This window comes from Hemiscyllium ocellatum, chromosome 1 (genome assembly GCF_020745735.1).
Source record: "Hemiscyllium ocellatum isolate sHemOce1 chromosome 1, sHemOce1.pat.X.cur, whole genome shotgun sequence".
Taxonomy (NCBI): Eukaryota; Metazoa; Chordata; class Chondrichthyes; order Orectolobiformes; family Hemiscylliidae; genus Hemiscyllium; species Hemiscyllium ocellatum.
The window spans coordinates 60,409,723-60,424,487 of NC_083401.1; positions in this window are offsets into that span (position 1 = coordinate 60,409,723).

Sequence of the window (14,765 nt, forward strand, 5' to 3'; positions counted from 1 at the left end):
GGCCTGTGAAGTCCCTGTTTTCTGCCTCCTTCCCTTCATTAGATGGGTTGTATTTGCTACTTTCTAGTTTGATGGAACATTTCATAAATTTAGGGAATTTTGGCAAGTTAGCACCAAAGTATCTCCTGCCTGATTAACTACTTGTTTTAAGAAAAATGAGGTCTGTCTGGTCTGGGAGACTCATGAGCTCACAGCTTCGTCATTTGCTCAGTACCACTTCTCTTGTGATTGTAATTTCAGTTTCTCTCTCCTTTCCACCTCCTGATTTCCAGCTAATACTGAAATGTTTTGTGGATCCTTTATAGTGAGGACCAAAGTACAGTATTTGTTAATTTCTTCTGTCATTTCCTTATAACCTACTATAACTCTTTATTCTGACTTTCTAAGGGACTAGTGTGCCACTTAGCTCAATTTCATGCCCACATAGTTGTCTTTATTTAAGTTGTAGTCTTTAAGTCAATGTCCTGTCTTTCAAATAGGGTGTATTTCAATCAGTTTCTTCAGTAATTTCAGATTTTGTTTATAATTCAACTGGATTGTGGTCTCTGCTACTTTAGGGCACCTTTACTCTGAGATTAATTAACCCTATGACATCACACAGTACTGTTATGACATGGGGTAACACCCCCCCCCCCCCCACCACCACCACGCTAATATAGACCAGTAACACAGAAAAGATTTACCCAGTGCTGTAATCTGTGAAAATTTGAGAGGCAAAGAACTATCCCAAAAGTCACTATTTAAAGTAAAAATTAACAACTTTGTTAAAGTCTAACAGAGAATAATTAACAACTATTTACAACTCATTGATCTAAACCTATCTGTTACCTTCCCCTCTACAATACTGGTCTGATAAAATCCCCAATGAAGATTTACAGAAAAATTCAAATTTCAAAACCAACCAGCTATTGAATCTTCTTTTTGTATCTTCCTTTGTAGATTTGCTCTCCAGGTTGGTGTTGATTTTTTTTATGAAAACACCTCTTGGACAGGTACCTCCCACAGTTCTGACTAGCAGCCTACATCTGTTGGTCTTTTGGCAGTTCTCCCCCACCTGTTCAATTTGTTTAATATTTTTACCCCAAAGCATCAGATCGTTTTATTGGTTTTAATATTGTTAAAGTACAAAGTTCAAATTTGATTAGAGCTTAGTTTCTTGGAGCATAATTTAAACTGATTGGTTGAATTTAAACATGCTTTTTGTCTCATACTGCTAACTGCTGGATAAATGTTATATTGTAAATTTTCCAGTACTCTGTGTGCCTTTCCAGGTACAGAGTCTCTTACACCTACCAACTCTAATATAACTCTGGATGGTTCCAAAATGTGTTGCTCTAAGAATACATCTCAAAGACATTTTATGAACTTATTGAGCCATAACAACTTACCACATTAAAGTCACCCAATATTGTTACCAACCCATTATCAGAATTACCTAGTATTCCTTCTTTTATACTTTGTCCTACATTTTGCTTATTGTTGGGCGTGAAGACCACTCCCTATCGTTTCTTCTTTCTCTGACTATTCCTTATCTTCACCTGAACCAATTCTACATCCTCATCTCCTGAACTGAGGTCATCTCTAACTAATGCGCCACTGCCATCCTTGATACAGTGCTATGCTTCCACCTTTTATTTAGCTTCCTTGAATGTTAGTTACATACTTCTCAATAGTCAGGTCCTAATTTCTGCAGCCACATCAAATCATATTTACTTACTTCATTATGTGTGATTAATATGTTTACTTTGTCATAAATGATTTGCACATTCAGATACAAAGCGTTTAGTATTGTTGTTTCATTATCTTTGTAACATTTTGTCTTGATTGTGGTGTATTCCGAAGTTTTGTTTTCTCTGTCTCTTACTCCCATTTTCAGACCCTCATTTCCCACATTTCTATGTTCTTCTCCTAATTGTGTCTATTGTTTAATATATCACATTTTTCCACATTTGACACATTACTCCCACTAATTAGTTTTAAACGCTCTCCACTTCTCTAGTTATGCAGTTCACTAGCACGCTGTTTGTTGGTGTACACAGTTCCGATGACATGACTCCCATTTTTCTCAGAGGCCCATAAACTAGAATGCTCTTCCCTTACATCAGTCTTTGAGCCATATATTCATCTCTAATTTTTTCACCTTGTTCATAGTTCAACCTATGTTGTTGATAACTACATGAGTGACAACAAATGGATCCCCCTCCCCAGTTTCAATTCAGAGACATCCTGAACAAGGACATCAGGCAATCAACACTGTCGTCTGGAACTGTTTCTTTTTGTTGCAGAGAATATTGTCAATTTACCTCACTATTCTATCACTTGCTCTAACTATATTTCTGTGTTCCTTCCAAGTTTAATGCTTCCCTGTATCACGATGCCATGATTAGCTGGTTCATACATTCTGTATCCCTGGCTTCATCCAAATAGGCTGAGAGATCCTCAGGCCTGTTGGACAAATGTAGAGGCTGATATTACTGCACTATTAGCCTCCGGGCCTCTGAACTGCTTCCTTACCCTCCGATCCCTGATGACCGACCTTATCCTAAGTGATATGACTGCCTCCTGGTATAAGCCATCCAGATAACCTTCCCCTTCCTTGGTGTGTCACCAAGTGTGCAGCTGTACCTCCAGCTCAGAGTCCGAGGCAAAAGCAAAGCTCCTTACTGCAGATGTGTTTGTCCTGGATCACAAAGGATCTAGGAACTCACACGTGCTGCAGCCTTGTAATATCACTTTTCCTGCCATTCTTGATGAGTTTTAATTAATTCATTAATAATATTATTCACTTATTGATGTTTCATTTAATTGTATCCTATTAAATTTAACACCAATTCTTATATTATTTTAAAACCACCATAACAACTTACCACATACTGTTATCTACCAGTCTAAACCCCCTCAAAATATATTAAAGAAGATAACCTAGACCTCAACTTTTTCTTGTTTTTAATGACAATTGTAAGGCATTGTGTTCTGTATGCAATTCAATTAGTCAAACTACCAGGCTTGACACAAAACATACTTTAATCTTACACTATAGTTAAATACAAACAAAAGAAAGAAGAAATTGGAATAACTTAACTCGATTGGAAAATTTAACAAAATAATAGATTATTTAACTATTAAACGACAATTGTTCCAATATAGTAACATCCCATAAACACACCATTGGCAAAGGCAAATTCAGTGAAATAGATTGTGTCACATGCAGTTCTGCAATCCAGGAGTAAAGAATATTCAAGAGAAAATTCTGGAGGTGGGGAAGAGAGAGAGAGAGAGAGAAATTCAGTGTTTGCTGTAGCAGAGATAGATATATAGCAGCTTCTAAACCCAAAAGCTATGAAAAGTTAAACTGAAATCCCCCTTCTGTGCGAACTCGCCCCAATCCCTTCATTCTGCTTTTGTTGTTCCAACTTTAAAACAAAACCTAAGGCTTCAGAAGCTATTTACTTTATTGACTTGGAACAAACTGCTCGACACCTCTGTCTCGACCTCTTTTCAGAAAAATACCACTACAAAATACACCTGTGAAAGCCATAGTATCATCATAATACCAAACTCCTTTATTTCAAGTCGACCAAGAATGAATTCCTACATGGGAAGAAGGATAGAAAAGTAAAAGGGAAACAATAGAAACATCTTCGCCCCACTTCCCATTACACGACTTCACTGAATTCTACCACTGCCAAAACTCAGGTTCACAATCAGTTTTGTTAACTGCACTGAGCTGACAATTAGAAATTTGATTAGTTAGTTGAACTGGTCTGGTATTCATACAAGTGTTTTTGCTTTTGGAGTTAATGCCATGATAAAAGACTCTAAAGTTGAGGATATAAATAAGACAAATAAAATTTTTAAAAAATCTTTTTTTCAAAACTCAAAACGGAAAATGCTGGAAATAGGAAGTAGGTCAGGCTGTGTTTATGGAAATAGAAACAGGTTAACAGCTTCCATCAATATGTGCAGTATTTCCAGTGTAGCAGGATGGGTTCAGTCTTCCTCTGTCAGTGGGTACTGCATTACTCCTTTCCTGGTTCAGATTCCTTTGAAGAACCAATCCTCCAGTGGTAGTGGGTGAAAGATGTTGTACAGATTGATTGACCACATAAGTCTTGGGATTTAAAATGTCTTTAACTGTGATACTGGATTGATTTAACTAGTAATCTGACTGTTAACTTATTCCAGGATTGGTTGGACTGGGCTTTGTACAATATGAGAACTTTTGGGGGAATGATTCTATTTTTGTTGAGCTGATTCTGCTTCTTTACACAGAGGATTCAGAATTATTTCATAAGAACATAAATAAGAGCATTGGAAGGCCATTTGCCCCCTCAAACATGCCCCACTATTTAACATGATCATGGCTGATTTGACCTAGGCCTCAACTCTTCTGCCATGCTAGCTCAGCATTGCCATTAACTCCCTGATACTTCAAAGATTTATCTAACTTCTCTTTAAATACTGCTAGGGATCTAACCTCCACAACTGTTTGGGATAGATTAAAGAGTGTAGTGCTGGCAAAGCACAGCAGTTCAGACAGTATCCAAGGAGCAGGAAAATTGATGTTTCAGGCAAAAGCCCTTCATCAGCAAGGGCTTTTGACCAAGATGTTGATTCTTCTGCTACTCGGATGCTGCCTGAGCTGCTGTGCTTTTCCAGCATCACACTCTCGACTCTAATCTCCAGTATCTGCTGTCCTCACTTTCACCTGGGATAGAGTAATACAAACGATCGTTATCCTCCAGGAGAAGAAATTTCTTTGAATCTCAGTTTTAAATAGATGTCCCCTATTCTGTAACTATATCCCTTAGTTCAAATACCCCCACTAGTGGAACCATCTTCTCAACATCAACCATATCAAGCTTCCTCAGAATCTTGTATGCTGTCTGCTGTCAGCGAGACATAGCTAAACCAAATTTGTCTAGAATGATATGTCCAGGATTTTGAGTTTATTCCTCACTTCCTATCTATGTGCCTCAATTTTGTTGTATAGAATGGTGTATCTTCTGATTTTCTTGTGTCGGATTTGTCGATTTACAAACAATTTCCCCAGATTGGCCAGGTATCTCTAAAGTTGTATTTCTGAGTTGCCTTTTAGCTGCATCACAGAAAGCATCCTATCGAGATTCATCACAGCTTGGTGTGGCAGCATCTCTGCCCAAGACTGCAAGAAATTACAAACAGTTATGAATTCAGCCCAGTCCATCTCGAAAACCAGCCTTCCTTCCATTGACTGTCTACACTGCCAGCTGCCTCAGGAAAGCAATCAACAAAGACCCCTTCCATCCCGGTTATACTCTCTTCCCCCCCTTCCATCGGATGGAAGATACAGAAATTTGAAAACATGTATCAACAGATTCAACAACAGCTTCTTGCCCTCTGTTATTTGACTTATGAACAGACCTCTGATATATTAGAATTAATCTGGTATCTGCACCATCGTTGTTGCTGTAACACTATATTTTGTATTCTATTCTATTACCTTGATGTACTAATGTAAGGCATGATTTGCCTGGTTAGCAACAAGACAATACTTTTCATTGCATCTCAGTACATGTGACAATAATAAATTAAATCAAATTGAATTAAATTAATTGTACATAATTGTGAGCGAGCCCAATCTTTTGTTTAGGTGCTGGAATATCATAGACGTAAATGAGAAAAAGGAATGAGCTGATAAGGTCTGACGCACTTAAACCATTTAGCAAAACCTGATTCTGATTGCTGTGCCAGTTCTCGCATCCATTGTATTCTGTGGCAGGTAATTCAATACCATTGAAACAGCTCCCTAGGAATGTCAAGCTGAGAGATGTCATATTTAAAGCCAAACTTTGATGTAAGCCACAAGGAACAATGCTAATGTGTGGAATTTCTTGTTGAATGTGCAGAGGATGTGCATTAATTGACCCAATAAGTTTTGTGGACATATTTTGCTCTTGTGTGAGATTTTTTTTGTCAAGAGTTTAAGACATCGCTGTTCTTGAGGTGATGTTGAAGGTAACACTTGATCACCATAGCTCATTTCCATGGAAAGTAGTCCACTCAAATCATAACAGTGAAACTAGTCATGGCCATCATGCATCATGTCCTCTATTACTTTCTGAGATGGAGCTCTTAGTTTGCACCATGGCTTCCTTTCCCAGGCATTATTGAATTACTTCCTATGTTCATTTTAACTAGGTTTTGTTATAGATCACAGAAAAGTACAGCACGGAACAGGCCCTTTGGCCCATGATGTTGTGCCAAGGATTAATCCAAATATAAAATATAATAACTTAACCTACGCACTCCTCAACTCATTGCTACCCATGTACCTGTCTAGCAGTCACTTAAATGTCCCTAATGACTCTGCTTCCACCACCACAGCTGGCAACGCATTCCATGCATTCACAACTTTCTGTGTGAAGAACCTACCTCTGACATCTCCTTTATACCTTCCTCCTTATATCTTCAAACTATGACTCCTTGTACCAGTCAATCCTGCCCTGGGGAAAAGTCTTTGGCTATTGACTCTATCTATTGCACTCATTATCTTGTATACCTTGATCAGGTCTCCTCTCTTCCTCCTTCTCTCCAGAGAGAAAAGTCCAAGCTTATTTAACCTTTCTTCATAAGGCAAGTCCTCCAGTCCAGGCAGTATCCTGGACTATGAGTTCAGGGGTGCCCTATGAAGCGAAAACAGATATATTAAAAACCTGTCACAGATCTGAAAAGTTAATTCTGTTTCTGTTTCCACAGATGCCATCTGAGTTGCATATGTATTTTCTACCATTCTTGTTTTTATTTCAGATTTTCAGCATTGACTGTATGTTGCTTTTGTTCAGTGAAGCTGCCTGAATTCTGCGGTGCTGCATCTGGACTGTATTCTGAGCATTGCAATGTTGGTATGTTCTGGACTGGCTTCACCTTTAAACCTGTCTATGTAATGTCAAAATCTTTGGGGAACCTTGCTTTCATTCTGTGCATACCTTGGAGGGGTTGATGGATTTTGGCCTGCATATTGATGCTGATGTTGGCCAATAGTTTCTCAGAGCTGTTCTTCCTTCATCTACCTTAACCAGGTGAGCAACAAAAACTTCATTTACACACTTAGAACAAGGTTTACAGTTCCACCTGATCCAAAGTTAAAACAAGAGCAGCGTTATTGTCCTCTATTGCTATTGCTTTGTTTGTTGCCTTTATTAATACTGCTTACCAGCTGGCTCAGCCCCGGTTTCACAGATCATTGCATAGATGATGTTTGCTGCAAGCAGGCTAAGTAGATATTTTAATAAAATGGAAAAGAGACAGAAGTGTTAGGTGGAAGAGTTCAGAAATTACTAGTTACAGCAATCATTAATAAACTTAGTGGGGAGCAATAACATACTCGTTGATGCTCAGTTTAGATTCTGCTAGGATCACTCAGCCCTTTCTCTCATTACAGCTTTGGTTGAAACACAGACAAAACAATTGAATTCTAGAGTGCGCTGAGAGTGACCTGCTTGTGACCGAGTGTGCCTTCAATGACCTCTATTGGATATCATTGGATATCAGGGCCAAAAGTTTGCTGGTTGGAGTTATACCTAACACAAAGAAAGATAGTTGTGGTTATAGATCAATCCTCTCAGCCCCAGGACAGCTCTGCAGGAATTCCTTGGGGTAGTATGTCAGGAACTAACAACTTCAGCTACTTCATCAGTGAATTTTCCTCAATGATAAGGTCAGAAGTAGGAATGTCCACCAATGAGGTCACAATGTTCAGCACCATTCAATACTTCTTAGACACTGAAGTAACCCATGTTCAAATGTAGCAATATTCAGGTTTGGTCTAACAAGTGGCGAGTGACATTTTTGCCATGCAAATGCCAGGCAATGAACTTCTCCAATAAGTGACAATCTAAGCATCCCCTCTTGAAGGGCAATGGTAATATTGTCACTGAATCTCTATATATACCGAAGGTTGCAATTGACAAGAAACTGAGTGGGTCTAACCATACAACAGAGACTAAAGAGTCTTATACCCCTAAGCCTATCCACCATCTCCAAGGCACAAATCAGGAGTGTGATGGAATAGTCCCCAATTGTCTGGATGAGTGCAGCTCCAAGAACTTCAGTAAAACCTTTGATAAGGTTCCACATGGTACGCTGTTGGAGAAAATGCAGAGGCATGGAATTGAGGGTGATTTAGCAGTTTGGATTAGAAACTTGCTTTCTGAAAGAAGGCAGCGAGTGGTGGTTGATGGAAAATATTCAGCTTGGATTCCAGTTACTAGTGGCGTGCCACAAGGATCTGTTTTGGGACCACTGCTGTTTGTCATTTTTATAAATGACTTAGATGCAGTCATAGGTGGATGGATTAGTAAATTTGCAGATGACACTAAAGTTGTTGGAGTAGTGGACAGTATGGAAGAATATTATAGGTTGCAGGGGGATTTGGATAAACTGCAGAATTGGGCTGAGAGATGGAAAATGGAGTTCAATGCAGCTAAATGTGAGGTGATGCACTTTGGGAAGAATAACAGGAAGGCAGAGTACTGGGTCAATGGAAAGATTCTTGGTTGAGTGGATGTGCAGAGGGATCTTGGTGTCACCCAGGTGAATTGTGCTGTTAAGAAGGCATATAGTGTGTTAGGTTTCGTTTGTAGAGGGATTGAGTTCCGGAGCCACAATATCATACTGCAACTATACAAAATGCTAGTGCGGCCGCACTTGGAATATTGTGTACAGTTCTGGTCCCCATATTTCAGGAAGGATTTGTAAGCATTGGAAAAGGTGCAGAGGAGGTTTACCAGAATGTTGCCTGGTCTGGAGGGAAGGTCTTATGAGGAAAGGCTGAGAGACTTGGGTCTGTTCTCATAGGAAAGAAGAAGGCTAAGAGGGGATTTGATAGAGACATACAAGATGATCAGAGGATTAGATAGGGTATACAATGAAAGTCTTTTTCCTAGGATGATGACATCAGCGTGTATGAGGGGGCATAACTACAAATTGAGGGGTGATAGATTTAAGACAGATGTCAGAGGCAGGTTCTTTACGCAGAGAGTGGTAAGGGCGTGGAATGCCCTACCTGCTAATGTAGTCAACTCAGCCACATTAGGGAGATTTAAACTACCCTTAGATAAGCACATGAATGATTTTGGGATAGTGTAGGGGGATGAGCTGAGAATAGTTCACAGGTCGGCGCAACATCGAGGGCCGAAGGGCCTGTTCTGCGCTGTATTGTTCTATGTTCTAACACTCGAGAAGCTTGAAATCATCCAGGATAGAGCAACCTGCATAATTGATGCCCCATTCTCCATCTTAACTGCTACACAGTGGAAGCAGTTTGTACAATCCGCATATTGTACTATAGCAACTACTTCAACAGCACCATCTAAACCCACAGCCTCTACCATCTAGAATGACAAGACGCCATCTGGAGGAACCCTCCAAGCCTCCTGAACTTGGAAATATATTGCCGTTGCTTCACTACTGAGTTAAAAGCCTAGAACTCCGTTCCTAACAGAACTGTAGGTGCAGTGGTTTAAGAAGGCAGCTCACCACCGCCACCTTCCTGAGGAAAATGAAAGATTGAATTGAATACTGGCTTAGCCAGTGACCCATGAACAAATATTTTAAAAGATGGTTGAGCTGCAAACTTCTGAATAGAAAATAGGAATGTGATTTTAAAAAAGACATCAATAAGGTAACACTGAAAATATAGAATTGTTAGAATCTCAAAATTGTTGAAAGAATTAAGTGGTGTAAAAACAAAACTCGGTTTTATGGATGCGTGTAAAATAAAAATATGCTTTTCCTTTGTTTTTATGGGTGGTATTGTGGCACAGTGGTTAGCACTGCTGCCTCACAGCACCAGAGACCCGGGTTCAATTCCTGCCTCAGGCAACTGTCTGTGTGGAGTTTGCACGTTCTCCCTGTGTCTGCGTGGATCTCCTCCGGGTGCTCTGGTTTCCTCCCACAGTCCAAAAATATGCAGGTTAGGTGAATTGGCCATGCTAAATTGCCCGTAGTGTTAGGTGAAGGGGTAAATGTAGGGGAATGGGTCTGGGTGGGTTGCTCTTCGGAGGGTCGGTGTGGACTTGTTGGGTCAAAGGGCCTGTTTCCACACTGTAAGTAATCTAATCTAATCTAAATTAAATAAAGATTAAAAAAGCAACAAAGCAAAAAAATAGGATCTACAATAAGGCCCTAATAATGCTATGTCTGATAAACTGGATCACGAACTCCGGGGTCACATTTACTGATCATGGACACCTACAAATCCTCATCACATTGCATCAGCCACTGCCATAAAGAGAAATCAATTGTAGTTAAGATCTGAAGTTACCAATGTCACTGTTAAGACCAGATGGCTGCAGAGTGACCAGGAGAAAGATATTATTTTTAAAGCTTGCACTGAATTAGATTTAGAAATAGACTTTATTGTCACATGCACTCAATTATAGGAACACAGTGAAAAGTGTATTAATTACCATTCTCTGGTGCCATCTTGGTTACACACTTGCTTATAAAAAAAAATCAGCAGAAATAAAAGAAAGGAGAAAGTGAAGAATGCAGATGCTGGAGTTCAGAGTCGAGAGTGAATTGGGATGAACGGTTTATGCCTGAAACGTCAATTTTGCTGCTCTTTGGATGCTGTGCTTTTACAGCACCACTCACTCGAGAAATAATAGATATAAAGCCAAATGGAGTGAAAAACATCCAGATGCTAGAGCCTTATTTAAGGTTTATCTCCATGTACGCACTGGTGTGAGTCCCAGAACACTGCAGGGCCCACTCACAGCCTCCAATCGCCAGGTTCCAGAATATTGCAGAGCCCGCTCACAGTCTCCGATCACCAGGTCCCAGAACATTGCAGGGCTCGCTCAAAGCCTCCAGTCACCAGGTTCTGGAACATGGTCGGGCAGGGCCTGTCAATGCTGCCTTGCATAAGTAAAAGATTTCAAAGAGAAAGGGGAAAAAAAGAAAAGCAAAATTTAAAAAAAAAAGGTAGGTGGAAGTGAACGAGGCTAGGAACTCAAACATAGGAGATCAAATATAGACAGCTTAGGGAGGAATGGAACGATTAATTGACACTTAGGGACAAAAAGGAAATACCTAGCAAAAGCATCTGTGCTCTTTGTTTATACTATAAGAATTATATATGTCAATACAGTTCACTCTAATAAGCTGAAATGCCTAGTATATACATTGCCTGGAGTAATCTGGAATATGCCTTTCAAACTATCTTGGTGCTTCCAAATACAATGTCAGCTTCTGTGTTGTGGTAGATTGCAAGTTTTACTGAAAAGTAATAATGGTAAGTAAGAGTATAATTTATGACTTGTGCATTCCAGTAGGGTGAAAGGGAAATTGGGTTACACTCACGGAAACACCAGCTGCGATTTTATGTAGTCAGATTCAGTGCCGCTTTTATTTAAAACACCTGCACCCGATAGCCTGAAGACTGCCAAACAATAAAAATGGGTTCAGTTGTGATCATTTATGGTAATAAAAATGGATCATAATTTGATATTATTTAAGAACAGCACAAGAAAGCAAAGAAATTGCTACCAGCTTGTTAAGCATCATAACAGAAAATCAAGAATGCATAAATTGCTTTCATATGGTATTAGAGGTTAGGAATTTGTCTGTGTCCCCACATATAAAGCAACGGTATTCTTTTCATGGTAAACCGAATTAAAAGGCGTTTGGAAATTAAATCCATTGAGCTTTACAGATGGCAATTAAAATTAAACATACAGGATCTTGATACAGTCATTAGTGTTCACTTTGCATCCTGTTTGCACAAGGGGTCAGTATCCATTAATGAAGCAGCTTGTATGGTGTCATTATCCTTCCCCTAATGAGTCGCACATATTTCTATCCTTCGGGTCTCCTGAAAAAGGACATAAATTATGAGATTTTTCAGTCATCGAGCAATCTGAAATTCCCTCCACTGTTCATTCCATTGTTAATCCTTACTTAAAAATCATTACCTTCCTTTCAGAAATTTCCTGCTCTTTGCTACTGGGATTCTTGTGCTTGTGCAGGAAAAAAATTCTCCAAGTTATGTCATCATAAAAATAATCCATGTCATTCTATCACTAACTCAGTTGAATAAAGGGAACTATGGAGCTATGAGGGAGGAGCTGGCCAAAGTTCAATGGTGCAATACCTTAACAGGGATGACAATGGAGGAACAATGGCAGATATTTATGGGTATAATGCAGAAGATGCAGGATCAGTTCATTCCAAAAAGGAAGAAAGATCTCTGAGGAGGTAGAAGTGGCCGTGGCTGACGAGGGAAGTTAAGAAACATATAAAGTCAAAAGAGAAAAAGTATAACATAGCAAAGATGAGTGGGAAAACGGAGGACTGGGAAGCTTTTAAAGAACAACAGAGGATTACTAAGAAGGAAATACGCAGAGGAAAAATGAGGTATGAAGGTAAACTGGCCAAAAGTATAAAGGAGGATAGTAAAAGCTTTTTTAGGTATGTGAAAGGAAAAAAAAATTGGTTAAGACTAAAATTGAGCCCTTGAAGACAGAAACAGGGGAATATATTACAGGGTGGCTGAAGGACCTGAACTGAAGAGAATTTATGTTTGCCAGGAATTGGTGTTGGAGAGACTGTTAGGTCTGAAGGCTGATAAGTCCCCAGGGCCTGATGGCCTACATCCCAGGGTACTGAAGGAAGTGGCTCTAGAAATCGTGGATGCGTTGGTGATTATTTTCCAGTTTGATAGATTCAGGATCAGTTCCTGTGGATTGGAAGTGGCTAATGTTGTACCACTTTTTAAGAAAGGAGTGAGAGAGAAAGCAGGAAATTATAGACCAGTTAGTCTGACCTCAGTGGTGGGAAAGATGCTGGAGTCAATTATAAAGGATGAAATTACGACACATCTGGATAGTAGTAACAGGATAGGTCAGAGTCAGCATAGATTTACGAAGGGAAAATCATGCTTGACTAATTACTGGAATTTTTTGAGGATGTAACTCTGAAGATGAACAAGGGAGATCCAGTGTGTAGTGTACCTGGACACTCAGAAAGCCTTTGAGAAAGTCCCACATAGGAGGCTAGTTAGCAAAATTAGGGCACGTGGTATTGGGGGCAAAGTACTGACTTGGATTGAAAATTGATTGGCTGACAGGAAACAAAGAGTAGTGATAAATGGCTCCCTTTTGGAATGGCAGGCGGTGACCAGTAGGATACTGCAGGGATCAGTACTGGGACCGCAGCATTTTACAATATATATTAATGATATAGAAGATGGTATTAATAGTAACATTAGCAAATTTGCTGATGATACAAAGCTGGGTGGCAGGATGAAATGTGAGAGGATGTTAGGAGATTACAGGGTGACCTGGACAGGTTAGGTGAGTGGGCAGATGCATGGCAGATGCAGTTTAATGTGGATAAATGTATGGTTATCCACTTTGGTGGCAAGAACAAGAAGGCAGATTACTACCTAAATGGAGTCAATTTAGGTAAAGGGGCAGTACAAAGAGATCTGGGTGTTCTTGTACACCAGTCAATGAAGGCAAGCATGCAGGTACAGCAGGTAGTGAAGAAAGATAATAGCATGCTGGCCTTCAGAACAAGAGGGATTGAGTATTGAAGCAAAGAAGTTCTTCTGCAGCTGTACAGGAATATTGTGTGCAGTTCTGGTCTCCAAATTTGAGGAAAGACATTCTGGCTATTGAGGGAGTGCAGCGTAGGTTCACGAGGTCAATTCGTAGAATGGCGGGACTATCTTATGTTGAAAGATTGGAGCGACTGGGCTTGTACACCCTTGAGTTTAGAAGACTGAGGGGGGATCTGATTGAGACGTATAAGATTATTAAAGGATTGGACACTCTGGAGGCAGGAAACATGTTTCTGCTGATGGGTGAGTGTCGAACCAGAGGACACAGCTTAAAAATAAGGGGTAGGCTATTTAGGACAGAGATGAGGAGAAACTTCTTCACCCAGAGTGGTGGCTGTGTGGAATGTTCTGTCCCAGAGGGCAGTGGAGGCCCAGTTCTGGATTTGTTTAAGAAACAGTTGGATAGAGCTCTCAAGGATAGTGTAATCAGGGGTTATGGAGATAAGGCAGGAACAGGATACTGATTAAGGATAATCAGCCATGATCATAATGAATGGTGGTGCAGGCTCGAAGGGCAGAATGGCCTAGTCCTGCACCTATTGTCTATTGTCTATAACTCCAAGTCAGTTCTACAGAGGTGTTAACTTGCTGTATTTTAACTTGTCTTCTTCAGTGAAATCTCACTGTCCAGTTGGGCACTTGCTTTTGTGTCCAAAAATTACTAAATTGAAATGGTGCAGAATGAATGCTCTTCCTTTTCCTCTGAAGCTAGTGTGTCTTCTCCAGTTGACCCAATACATTTTAGATACATATGGCTCGGGCTTCACAGGGGCAGACCCACCCTCCAGGCATATTTGTGAACTAATTTATTAGGTTATCAATAGGAACATCTTTTTTCAAACAGCATTTTACAGCTGAGATTCTACTGAATATTGTGCTACAAGTAATGATGCGTCTGTGACATAAGAATTTCTGAAAACCACATTAAAGAAGTTAAAGAGTAACTGCATTATGCAATTATGCTACTCTACTTTTTTTTCTCTGGGGCTTTATTACCATCCTGCCATCTACCAAAAACAAATATAGTAGAAGATATTATATCTCCTTTTCTATTGAATTGCTTGCCACTTCCTTGTATTTAATCCATTTCAAAATCAGGTAAGTTTGCTTTGTGACATGATATTCATGTTTTAACGCTGTTACCGAGTTTTACTTTTAA